A 13,216-nucleotide genomic window follows, 5' to 3' on the forward strand; every position below is an offset into this window, starting at 1 on the left:
AGGGAAGATAGGGGAAAAGATGAGCCTTTTATAGTGGGGAGGGGTCTGACATCTCGCTGCAGTGAGAATGGGTTCTCGCTGCAGCTAGAACCACAAGTGTTAAAGGGAAACATCTCGCTATAGCGAGCAACTTTCTATTTCTAGGGGTTCATCACACAGCAAATCTCTATGCAGCGAGCTTGAGTTCTAGCTGCAGCGAGCTAGAAGTCTCACTGCAGCGAAAAACTTTCTGGAAATTGAGTCCAAATCTCGCTGCAGCGAGAAACTTTCTGTTTCTCGCCTTTTATTGCCATTTTTCCCACTACAACGAGAAACTTTTTGTTTCTCTGCCTCAATTTCGCTGTAGCGAGCTTAAGATTTCGTTATAGCGAGATATTTTCTATGATGCTCCCCTTCTATCTGTCAAACAAAATTAAAAAAAAAAACACAATTAAAACTATAGAGCTATGTATGAAAATGATAAGTAAATGAAACTAAAAATGGTAGTATCAAAGTATAAATGGAAGAAAGAAAGATTAAAAATGTAAAGCATTCTATAACCTAATGATTAAATTTTAAAACAAGAGACTTAGGGGTAAAGAACTTGGGTTGCCTCCCAAGAAGCGCTTGTTTAAAGTCTTCAGCCAGACTTTTCGAGCGCTTAGTGAGGGTCGACTAAGTGGATAGATGAGCGTTGATGATCAACGTTCCCTTCAAAATAATGCTTCAACCGCTGTCCATTAACCTTGAATGTTTCATTAGTCTTGCTATCCATCACTTCCATAGCACCGTGTGGAGAAACTTTTGAAACAATGAACGGCCTTGACCACCTCGATTTTAGTTTTCTCAGGAATAATTTCAAGCGAGAATTAAATAGTAGCACCAATTGACCCGGCTCAAAGCGTTGTTCCACTATCTTCCTCTCATGACATTGCTTTGTCTTCTCTTTATACAATTTGACATTTTCGTAAGCTTGAAGGCGAAACTCATCAAGTTTGTTCAATTGCAACAACCTCTTCTTTCCCGCTGCTTGTAGATCCAAGTTTAATTTCTTCACTGCCCAATATGCCTTATGCTCAAGTTTCACCGGTAAATGACAAGCTTTTCCAAAGACTAACTTGTATGCAGACATGCCAATTGGTGTCTTGTAAGCAGTTCGATATGCCCACAATGCATCATCCAATCTTCTTGCCCAACCCTTTCTTGAGGGGCAAACCATTTTCTCCAAAATTCTCTTAATTTCTCTATTGGACACTTCGGCTTGCCCACTAGTTTGAGGATGGTACGTAGTTGCAACCTTGTGTTTAACTCCATATTTTGCAAGAAGTGCATCGACATATTTGTTGCAAAAGTGACTCCCCTCATCACTAATAGTTGCCCTTAGAGTGCCAAATCGAGTGAAAATGTTCCTCTTGATGAACTTCATTACCACTTTAGAATTATTGTGAGGAAATGCTACTGCTTCCACTCATTTGGAGACATAATCCACAGCAAGCAAGATATATCTATCGTTGAATGAAGATATAAACGGACCCATGAAGTCAATACCCCACACGTCAAAAATTTCTACTTCCAGCATGTTGTTGAGGGGCATTTCTTGTTGCCTGGAGATATTACCCACTATTTGGCATCTGTCACACTGCAAAACAAACTTGTAAGCATCTTTAAACAATGTACGCCAATACAAACCTGATTGGAGGACTTTAACAGCAGTTCTTGTTCTTCCAAAATGTCCTCCATAGTCCAAAGAATGGCAATGATGAAGCACGCTTTGAACTTTTTCTTCTGGAACACATTTTCTCAGAATTTGATCATTACACTACTTAAACAAGAAAGGCTCATCCCACACATAAGCTTTAACATCATGCAAAAACTTCTTTTTCTAGTGAAAATTTATATCTGAGGGAATAATGTTGCTCACCAGATAATTCACAAAGTCAGCATACCAAGGGATTGAGTTCTTACTCACTTGAAAGATTTGTTCATCCGGGAAGGTTTCCTTGATGACGATTTCCTCCTTACCTTGATGTTCAAGCTCAAATCTTGAGAGATGGTCTACTACTTGATTTTCAGTTCCCCTTTTATCACAGATCTCTAAATCAAACTCTTGTAGCAGTAGGATCCACCTAATCAACCTTGGTTTGACATCTTTTTTGGCAATCAAATACTTAATTGCAGAATGATCAGTGTACACAATAACCTTAGTGCCAACCAAGTAAGAATGAAACTTATCAAATGCAAATACTATAGCTAACAGTTCTTTTTCAGTGGTGGTGTAGTGCATTTGAGTCTCAGTCAATGTTTTGCTTGCATTATAAATAGAATGAAAAATTTTGGATTTTCTTTGGCTTAGTACTGCTCCTACAACGTAGTCACTAACATCACACAGTAACTCAAAAGGAAGATTCCAGTCTGAAGCTATAATGATAGGAGCAGATACCAATTTCTTTTTCAATTCTAAAAATGCAGCATGACATGCATCATCGAATTTAAATGGGACATCTTTCTTTAGCAAATTGCACAAAGGTTTGGAAATTTTTGAAAAATCTTTAATGAACCTCCTATAAAAACCAGCATGACCCAAAAAACTTCTAATACCTTTCACTGAAGTTGGTGGTGGAAGCTTCTCAATTGTCTCAATTTTGGCTTTGTCAACCTCCAAGCCCTTGCTCGAAACCTTGTGCCCTAACGCAATGCCTTCTTCCACCATGAAATGACATTTCTCCCAATTTAGCACTAAATTGGTCTCTTCACACAGTTGAAGGACCTTAGGTAGATTCAAAAGACAGTCATCAAAGTTACTGCCAAACACAGAAAAATCATCCATGAACACTTCAAGACATTTTTCAACCATATCAGAAAAAATAGACATCATGCATATTTGAAAAGTTGTTGGAGCATTACACAAACCAAAAGGCATTCTTCTAAAGGCAAAAGTACCATAAGGACAAGTAAAAGTTGTCTTCTCTTGGTCATTAGGCGAAATAGCAATCTGGTTATAACCCAAGTAACCATCTAAAAAGCAGTAGAATTCCTTACCAGCTAAATGGTCCAACATTTGATCAATAAAGGGAAGTGGGAAGTGATATTTCCTTGTTGCTCGGTTGAGCTTTCTGTAATCCATACATACCCGCCATCCCGTTATCGTCCTCGTGGGAATCAGTTCATTGTTTGAATTTGGGATCACAGTTATCCCATCTTTTTTCGGGACGCATTGAATTGGGCTCACCCATGAGTTGTCTGAGATGGGGTAGATGATTCCAGCATCGAACCATTTGATGATTTCCTTTTTTACTACCTCATTCATAATGGGATTAAGTCTTTTTTTATGCTCAATGGAAGTATAATGATCTTCCTCCAAAAGGATTTTATGCGTGCAAATGGAAGGGCTAATCCCTTTAATGTCTGCGATGGTCCATCCTATAGCCTTATTGTGCTCCCTTAATACCCTCAAAAGTTTCTCTTCTGCAAGTTAGTAAGTGTAGAGGAAACAATAACTGGAAGAGTAGTTGAATTTCCAAGGAATGCATACCTCAAATGTGAAGGTAGTGGCTTAAGGTCCAACATGGGAGGTTCCTCAATGGATGGCTTTGTTGGTAATGATGTAGTAGAAAAATTTAAAGCTTCAAATGGTGTCCTCAACACTCGAGAAGATGCGTCCAATAATTTCACACATTCCATAAAATCATCATTCTCCCTCTGGGAACTAGCTACTATAAATGCCTCTAAAGGGTCTTAGGGGTAACTTTCCTTAAATACCTCATGGGTGACACTATTGACAACACTTACAGCAAAGCATTCATCATGATTGTTGGGAAACTTTAGAGTTTGGAGAATATTAAATGTTACCTCCTGATCTTAAACTCTCAATGTAAGATCTTCTTTCTCTACATCAATAAGAACTCTTACGGTGTGTAAAAAGGGTCTCCTAAGTATGATTGGTACCTCTCGATCCTTTTCCATGTTTAGAACAATGAAATCCACCAAAAAAATGAATTTATCAACCTTGACTAACACATCCTCCATAATTTCTAGCTGATAAGTGAGAGAGCGATCAACTAGTTGTAGTGTCACCGTGGTTGGCTTGATTTCTCCCAACCCTAACTTCCGATAGATTGACAAAGGCATCGAATTTATGCTGGCCCCTAAGTCACTTAAAGCTTTAGCAAAGAACAATGCCTCAATAGTACAAGGTATCGTGAAACTTCCCGAATCCTTGAGCTTCGGTGGTAACTTGTTCTGAATTATGGCACTACACTCCTCGATTAATGCCACAGTTTCATACTTGCCAAGTCTTCTTTCTTTGTCAAGATATCCTTCAAAAACTAGACATATGAAGGCATCTGCTCTAATGCTTTAGCAAACGATATATTTATGTGCAGCTTTTTAAACACTTCCAAGAATTTTTGAAATTGAGCATCTAACTTTTGCTTTTGGAGACGCTGAGGAAATGGAGGTGGTGGGTTTGTGGTTTGAGTATCTTTGACTTGCTCCTGTTGGTCAGAACTTTCAGCTGCTGTTTCATTCTCAATTGGCTTCTCTTGAGGCTTTTCTTGCTTAATACTGTTGTCAACCAATACTTTTCCACTCCTAAGAGTGATGGCCTTCACATGCTCTTTTCCTTCTTTTCTTGGATTTGGCTCTGTGTCGCTAGGCAATGTTCCTTAAGGCCTAGCATTGACAGCATTGGCTAACTGCCCCATTTGAGTCTCAAGATTTTTCAATGAGGTTGCTTGACTGTGAATAAGAGCATCTGTCTTTGCCATGTACTGCATGAGTAAATCCTCCATGGAAGGCTTCTTTTCCTACATTGGGGGTCTAGGTTGCTGTGGAAAACCCAAGGGAAAATGTGGGCGCGGAGCTGATGAAGATCCCTGCTGGCTGCCTCAAGAGAAATTTGGGTGATTTCTCCACCCAGGGTTGTAAGTATTTGCATAGGGGTTATTCTGCTATGGAAAATTCTACTGCGGAAAATTCTGGTGCTTGTTACTAATAAATTGCACTGATTCTGCACTCATTGGACAATGATCGGTAGGATGCTCATCCCCACAATATTCATAAGAAATAAATGAACTTTGTACTGAATGGACTTTGCAAGCATCAATTTTCTTCGTGAGAGCAACTACTTAGGCTGTCAATGCATTAATGGCATTTAGTTCGTGAACCCTAACTACCCTCCTTGGCAAGGCCCTCTCGGAATGCCATTGATAGTTGTTGGAGGCCATCTCTTTTAAGAAGTCATATGCATCATCAATCGACTTTGCCATGAGAGCACCTCTAGCTGCTGCATCAATGGTGGTTCGAATCAAGTTTAGTAGGCCATTGTAGAAGGTTTGCACTAGCAACCATTTGGGGAGGCCATGGTGTGGACATTTCTGGAGCAAGTCTTTATACCTCTCCCATGCTTTGTATAGAGACTCAGAATCCAACTGCGTGAAAGAAGTATTGTTGTTTCTCATCTTCGCAGTCTGTACTGGAGGAAAGAATTTGACTAAGAACTTCTACGCCAGGTCATCCCATGTAGTGATGGATCCTGTGGGAAGGGAGTTCAGCCACACTTTCGCCTTATCTCGCAACGAGAAAGGAAACAATCACAATCGTATCGCGTTGTCAGTGACCCCGTTATACTTGAAAGTGTCACAAATCTCCAAAAAATTAGCGATATGCGCGTTGGGGTCATCGTTGGGAAAGCCTCCAAACTGAACAGAGGTTTGTATCATTCGGATGATGGCCGGCTTAATCTCAAAATTATTAGCTTGAATGGCCGGCCTCTGAATACTTGAGTGAAGACCTTGCACCAATGGGACTGCATAGTCTCTCAAGGATCTATTATCCACTACTTCATGCTGTTGCACATTTTGTTCCCTCTTATTTGCAGCCATGTTGTCAACTTGTTCACCGTCTTGGGGATCTTGTCTAAGTAGTCTTTGAAATGTTTCCCCTATTTCCGGATCATGCAAAATCCATTCCAAGTTTTGTACTCTTCTCATATAATAAGGGTTCTCCGTACCTAAAAACACTGAAAAATAAAGCTTGAATTAAGACTAGCTTGCTTAGTATTAATATTAGCACAAAAATAGAAAACAACTCCCCGGCAACGACGCAAAAAACTTGTTGCTTGTAAAAAAAATAAAAAAAAATAAAAATAATTCTCTTGCTTATGCAATATGGGATATGCTCAATTTGAATGCAACATACAAGCAAAGATTACGTGCAAGTGGACACGATCGCAACAAGTAGTAAGTGATAAGTTGATGTGTCGATCCTCAAGGAGTTGATCTAAAATTTGTGCTAACTACTAAAATTATAACAAGCTAATTTTATCCAAGTAACAAATTGTGAACTATGAAAAAAAAATGTAATCTAATTATCTAAGTCTAATCTAAGTGGTGCAAATGATCAATTGAAGTCAAATCAATGGTCTAATATTCTAGGATTATGGTATCCTCTAAAATTTCATTTGGAATTGGGTTTGGTTAGTTACTTAATCTTAATGAAAGATTATGTTAGTCTAAAATCTTGAGGTATGTGTACTTCTCCGTCGAGATATTACACACTTACTTAATCTAATTGAATCACTATATGTTTATAGGAGACAACTAAACTAAGCACTTTAAACCAAGGATTTCCAAATAGACTATGTGCTGCAATTAAATGTATTTCTACTCTAATTACACATCAAAGCACTAAAATTCCTTTTGAAGTGTTTTGAACACACATTACTCAAATCTAAGTCTAATTTAGATTAACTCTTTCAAATGTCATCTAAATACTTAAACACATTTAATTGGTTATCAATCCAATAAATGGGCAAATAAGTTTAAATTTGAGTAAGCATCAATGTTTCCAATGAGACTAAGCAACCACCCAAATCAATATCCAAACTACATAATAAAGTCAACCATAATCCTAGATTAATAAGTTTAGCTCAACATTTCCAAAAAGAGAGTACATAATACAGTAAACAAAAGTATTGTTTTACAAATGAGAAAGAGAGAGAAAGCTTCAAATCTAGAGAGAGAGAGAGGAAGATGTTCTGTTGCAGCTTTACAAGCTCTAGCTCTTGATTCTTTTCCTTTTTCCCATTTTGCTTCAGCCTCTTATTGCCCAAAGTGTCTCCCCCGAATCTGCCTCTTTTTCTGTGCAAAAGTTCCTATTTATACTCCCTTATTCATTCAATTTTGACCTAGAATCTCGTGCCAAGCATATTTGATTTTTCTGACATGTTCTCGCTACAGTGAGATTGGATTCTTGCTGTAGCGAGCTAGAAGCTGACTTGGCTTTGCAATGCTCTTCATTTTCGCTGTAGCAAGATTGGATTCTCGTTGCAGCAAAAATCCTATTGCCTCTTCTTGCCCTGTTTCTCGCTACAGTGAGAAACTCTCTACCTGGACATTTTTGCTATTGTAACTTTGAGCATTCTGCTACCATGTTCTCCTCCTTCAAGCTGCCTCGTGCAGAGTTGTTGTGATCCTCACAATCAGCTTCTCTTTCAGCTCCACGATTCCTTCAACATCAAAAGGTTCAATAGTTAGAGGTTGATTTAAAAATTTTGAAAAGAAATGAAGCTAAAATGGTCTAAATGACACTAGACACCCTAAGAGTTAACTTATACTAAAAAGCATGAAAATTTGCTACGGACTAAGCAAAGAACTAAAAGAAAAAGCAAAGTTTATGCTCCAAAAAGTACCCTATGATAACTCTATATAATAGAGTTATCAAACAACTAATACAAGTAGAACAGCTACTTCGAATATAATAACCACTTCACTTGGATGACAGTGAAAGCAACTCGGAATAAGTGGCAGGGTTTATGGGTTACTTTCATCTTCGGATGTTCCAGGGAGTTTGGCTTGGTGGCTTAGATATGGAGGTAGTTAAGAGATCTTCCTCTTAACCTTTTCCTAAAGTACAAGTGTTTTACCATTCTATCCTGTTCTCGTATACCTATTCATGCACGGCTTCTTCTCTTATACCTGTTCTCGTACAACTTATTCTTTTGTACCTTTTCACGTACACCTCTTCTCTATTACCTTTTACTTGAAAATAAGTCTTATTACATCCAATTACAGTAATGGTTACTCACATTAATGTTCTTCATAATAATGTTATTCATTAAGCGTATTAAAGCCTATTTTTGAGTAACCGTCACTTTTAGTACTATATATAGAGCCTCACAATTCATTTAGAGGGGCTCTTCCTTCCCTAAAAAAAGGCTAACACATTCTCCTTCAAAGCTTCCCTCTCTAAATTCTCTCTCTAATTCTCTCTCTAATTCTCTTCTTATTGTCTTCCACCTGCCATAATACTCAATACTTCAAGAACTGCTCTAATTTTCCTCTCTGCCGCTTTCGACACATCCTTTTACTTGTTTGCAATGCTTCCTCTCCCTATCACAAGAATCCCATTTACATTTTGATGACTCCACTAGGGAGGAGTGATTGCATTAAGTAAAAATTTAATAGAAAAACTTTGTGTTATTAAAAGAAATAAACAATTCCTTTAGTAAACAAGATGCAACTATTCCTATCTACATCCAAGAGCTGATGAAAATGATTAAGGCTTCTCGAGAGAGAATGCAAATGTTGGAAGACAATAATAAACGGATGTTGGAGACCATATCTCAACTTGCATCCTCAATTCCCACCATTTTTCAAGCTCAACTTGTACACCTTAATGGTGATGAGAAAGCATCAAATGGATCCATTCCCCTAGTTCTAAACACAAATGTGAATGGAGGAAATAGAGAAAATGCAACTAATGTGGTAGGTGTTGGAAATCTCAACTTGATCAACTCCTCTGTGGTAGTTATGCCAGCAACTACCTCTATTGCAATAATTCCACCAACCATTATTCAAAGCTTTGTGACAATGGAAGAGCTCTAAATGTTATTAAATCATATCCTAAGGGCTACACTAGCCCTAAATTCAAGCAATTTGATGGTAAGACTGGTGAAGTATTAGAACATGTTATGGAATTTATGGAAACACTCGGACTAGCGAGATTGGATGATGACTTGAAGTTGAAAGAGCTCTCTAAATCTCTCATCGAAAAGGCCTATACATGGTATGTTAATCTCACCCCTGGCTTTGTTGAATCTTGAAATCAAATCTGCAAGATGTTAAAGAGAAGTTTTTCTCTACTTAAAAGAAAGTTACTCTAGTTGATTTGGGAAGAGAATATCAAAAGTCTAGAGAAGACCTCATGGAATACATCTAACGCTTGAGAGAAATGGTATTAGATATATAAGAGTCTCATGATGAGAAGAAGTTGATGAAAATTTACATTCAAGGAATGTTTAATGAGTGTAGGCTACACTTAGAGAATTTACCTTTTCCAATTATTGCTACTTTAGTGGAAACGGTACGAAGAACCAATAATACGGTTCTCAAACAAAAGGGAGCTACTCACTTCGATAGAAAGAATACTCTAATAGTGAATGCAATTAAAGAATGAGGTAGAAAAAGAATAGGTCCTTTTCAAAAGGGAATATTTCACAACAAGATGCAAGTAGGTGAGTTATTGATTGAGAATAATAGTATCCAGAACAACCAGTTTCTCGCTCATGTATGATATTTTTATGACTTTGACTCTTCATTGTTTTAAGAATTGCAATTTGACATTTAAAAAAAATCATATTTAGCCACTAGCTTTATCGCTTATATTTTGGCTGTAATTATATTATACTATTAGTCACAAGCTTTATTGCTCATTCTTTGACCATAGTTCATCACTCTTACTTCAATCGCAAGGTTTACCGCTCATATTTTGGCTACAATGATATTTTTCTATTGGTCTCAAATTTTATCGCTTATTCTTTGATCATAATTTATTATTCATATTTTAGCCGCTAGCTTTATTGCTCATAATTTGGCTGTAATGATGTTATGCTATTAGCCACAAGCTTTATCGCTCATTTCTTGGCCCTAGTTTATTGCTTACAAATTGGTCGCAGCTCTTATGCTTACTTATTTTAAGGGTTAAATTAATTTCCTTCATATCAGGTTAGAGTTAATCTCCTTGATGTAAAGTTGAAAGTTCCCTTTTGGCCACATACAATAATGTGAAATAGGAATAAGTACGCAACATGCGTATGATATTATTATTATAGCAAAATGAAAATAAAGATACGATATATCAATAGCAAAGAACTAGCTTAAACAAGCTTTCAAAAAAGTAAAAGATAAGCAAAAGGGAAGCAAAAGCCTAGCCAACTGTATACTCCATAGAGAAGAGTTACTATTCTTAATATTGGCAAAGATATCTAATTGTTCTTGCAGTTCAGCTTCACACTTTCTTAGTGAAGCTATCTTTGTTGCAATGTCTTCCAACTCTTTTTCCGAGGAAGACTTGGTGAGAAAAGCTTTGGCTTTAGATCTACAATCATTGAGGCATTCAAGTTTGAATCCAACATTACAAGCATCATCGAAATCTCATAATATATGTTGCAATTCCTTTGGTGAAATACTCATTAATTGAGCATGAGAAATGGCTAGAGCTCTACCCATCACTTCCATCATTAAACAAATGATATCCATGTTCTTCAAAAAAGAGGTACTCCAAATTCCCCTTTTATACTAAAAATTTGCTCCAAGTATTCCACATATTCTGAAGAAATTTGAAAACCATGGAAGTCGACTTTCCTACCACTATGTTTAGTACATGCTACTTAAGTACCAAAAACACTATTAGCATCTTTGTATGCTAGCATTGGGGAAGAAGAAGCACGAGAATTAATTGAAGTAACTCTAGCATCATCAATAATAACTCCAACATCATGAACAGATTCAATATTAGGAATTGCTATGACATTATCAATGACAACATTAGAAATAGCTCCAACATCAACTCCAACATCAGATACAACCTCGACAGTAGGAATAACCTCAGTGTTGGGAACAACCTCAGTATTAGGAATACCCTCATCTTGAATAACCTGGGAAGTAAAAATGATCTTAATTTTTAAAAAAAAAGGGATTAACATCAATTGGGGTAACATAGTAATATGTTTATACCTGGCTCATAGTAGAGCTCTGAACATGAGAAGGAAATAGAACATCCAAATCAATGAAATCATCAAAAGAGGCTAGTTCACCCTTAACTTCAGCTTTATCAATATCAACAAACTCATCATCAAATTCATCACTATGTTCAGAATCACATGATTCTTTCTTAATCTCAGCTTTTAAAGTCTCTTCCTCTTCAACCGAGTTAAGTTCTATTCTCGTAGTTGTTTCTCTCTACAAAAAAAAAAGTATGATTAAGAAATGAATTTAAAAAAAAAAAGTAAAAGAAGTAGTAAATGATGAACTTACTTTTCGATGCACATGTTTTGTTCGATGAGTAAGAGCGCGATGAGCATCATCTTTTTCTTCATTTACATTTCTTTTCTTTGTGAGAGAAATCAAGCACAAGGATACATCGGTGTTACTTATAGGAGGAGTGTAAAGACAAGCTCTAGGATTAGTCAAAGGCATAATAAAAGATCTTCATTCTTCAACACACTCTCTCCAATAAGCAAACCATCTAGAAGTGTGGATACCAACTCTGTCAAAAGATGGGACAGTACAACTCTTAAATTTATCTAAACGGAGTTGAAGTCCTACCATGAGAAATGAAAAAACGCAAGAAGAAAAACTAACAGTTGAAAAAGAGTTAGGCAGAGTTGGTTGGTCAAACCCAAATAGACGTGCCATTCTACAAAGAGAATATACCTTAACAGAAAGAAAATTTCTATCTTCACCTTAACTGGAACTCTCAATCATAGATGGCAATTAGGAACTGTGAACCTGTACACAAAAGTTAATACCTTGTGAACTCATTCTTCCAGACTGTAGAGGGTGGCGATCATAATAAATTTCAAGATCACCGAATCCATTTATGGGCTGCACATAAGGTCTGGGATTAAATTCTTTTATCACATCCATCACTTCAAGAACATTACCTCTCAAGAGTCAATCATGCCACGCCCAAGCTCTGTAATTGTTCCTAGATAAAGGGTTATTTACAGAAAAAGATGCAAAAGGATATGCACTAGGCACGGGAGTTCAAGTACCAAACCTTTCCCATAAGCACATCTAAATAAATGAAGTATCCACATAAGTCAAAACTTTGTAACGCCCATCTGACTCGACAGTTTTGAGTTGGTATAGGTCTAACCTCTTATATAAAGATCTAAATACAGTAGAGTAAGAAGAAAACGTATTCCCTTAACAATTTTTATAGCTAAAGGAACAACTGCTAAAGAGATGCCATCATCTGGATACCCTAAGAGTATGTGTCGTACCAACCAAAAGATTACTAAAGCCATTAGTTCATGCTTATGGTCTAGGTACTCAAGAAAACCAATTTCAATTCCCTTAGCATTGAACTTTTTATAAAAAAATCCCTATCTAATTGGAGAATCGTGCAACCTTCGAAGTTTTAATTAGACTCTAAAGTAGATCAAAGAAAAAATCTCGAATACATACCTCTTCTTCAGAAAGCTTAATAGAGTGAAAATCATGTTTTCCTATACAAGGAAGTTCCAAGAGAACACATACATCTTCTAAAGTGAAGATAAATTCCCCCCATGCTGTAATCATAATATGAGAAAAAAGTGATCCACCTTGCAAGAATAGCACGCCATACATTCATCCTTTTTTCTCTAAAAATATTGAGCTTCGAAGTGACATGTATAGCATCAAGTATCCCAACAGAAAAGAGAAGTTTAACATAAGTAGGATTCTTCAACACCTTATTTACCGACTCATCCCAACCATGAACAAATTGAGAAGTAGAGCCTAGCTTGATAGTAGAAAGAGGAAACTCACCACGTTCAAACTTGATCTTAAGCATGGATAGTTCTTAAATACCACTTCTTTTATGAAGAGGTGCTTCTGAGCATAGATGATTCAAATCATATCCAACAGGCTTAGAGGAATGTTCGTCAACCTGTATAGCATGAACTTCTTCCCAAAAACAATCTTCTCCTCGTTCTCTAATAATTTCATCTTTCTAGTTTTTAGGGATAAGAGGAACTTCACCACTTTTTCCTACTCTAATTTTCTTGGGAGCAACTAATTCGGAATCACTATTCTTCCTTTTATATGCAGTGATCTTCTTCCTTGTTGTAGCCCTTTCAGGCTCATCGTAATGGATCTTCGGACAGAAACGCGTCCTAGGCATAATGAAAGATGGAAAAAGAAGCCTACAAACGTGATCATGAAAAAAGATATAAGTATACATACACAATAAT

General features: G+C 36.9%; 1 non-coding gene and 1 pseudogene across 1 annotated transcript; one reads left to right on the plus strand and one right to left on the minus strand.

Annotated features, from left to right (window-relative positions):
* Positions 1-640: 640 nt before the first annotated feature.
* Positions 641-5,438, minus strand: LOC148763060 (uncharacterized; annotated as a pseudogene).
* On the plus strand, positions 5,335-5,441 carry LOC148763061 (small nucleolar RNA R71). The gene has a single exon (XR_016026129.1). It is a non-coding gene; the product is annotated as a small nucleolar RNA R71 (small nucleolar RNA).
* Positions 5,442-13,216: the final 7,775 nt, after the last annotated feature.

This window comes from Theobroma cacao, chromosome 4 (genome assembly GCF_053813885.1).
Source record: "Theobroma cacao isolate CCN51 chromosome 4, ASM5381388v1, whole genome shotgun sequence".
In the NCBI taxonomy this organism is placed as follows: domain Eukaryota; kingdom Viridiplantae; phylum Streptophyta; class Magnoliopsida; order Malvales; family Malvaceae; genus Theobroma; species Theobroma cacao.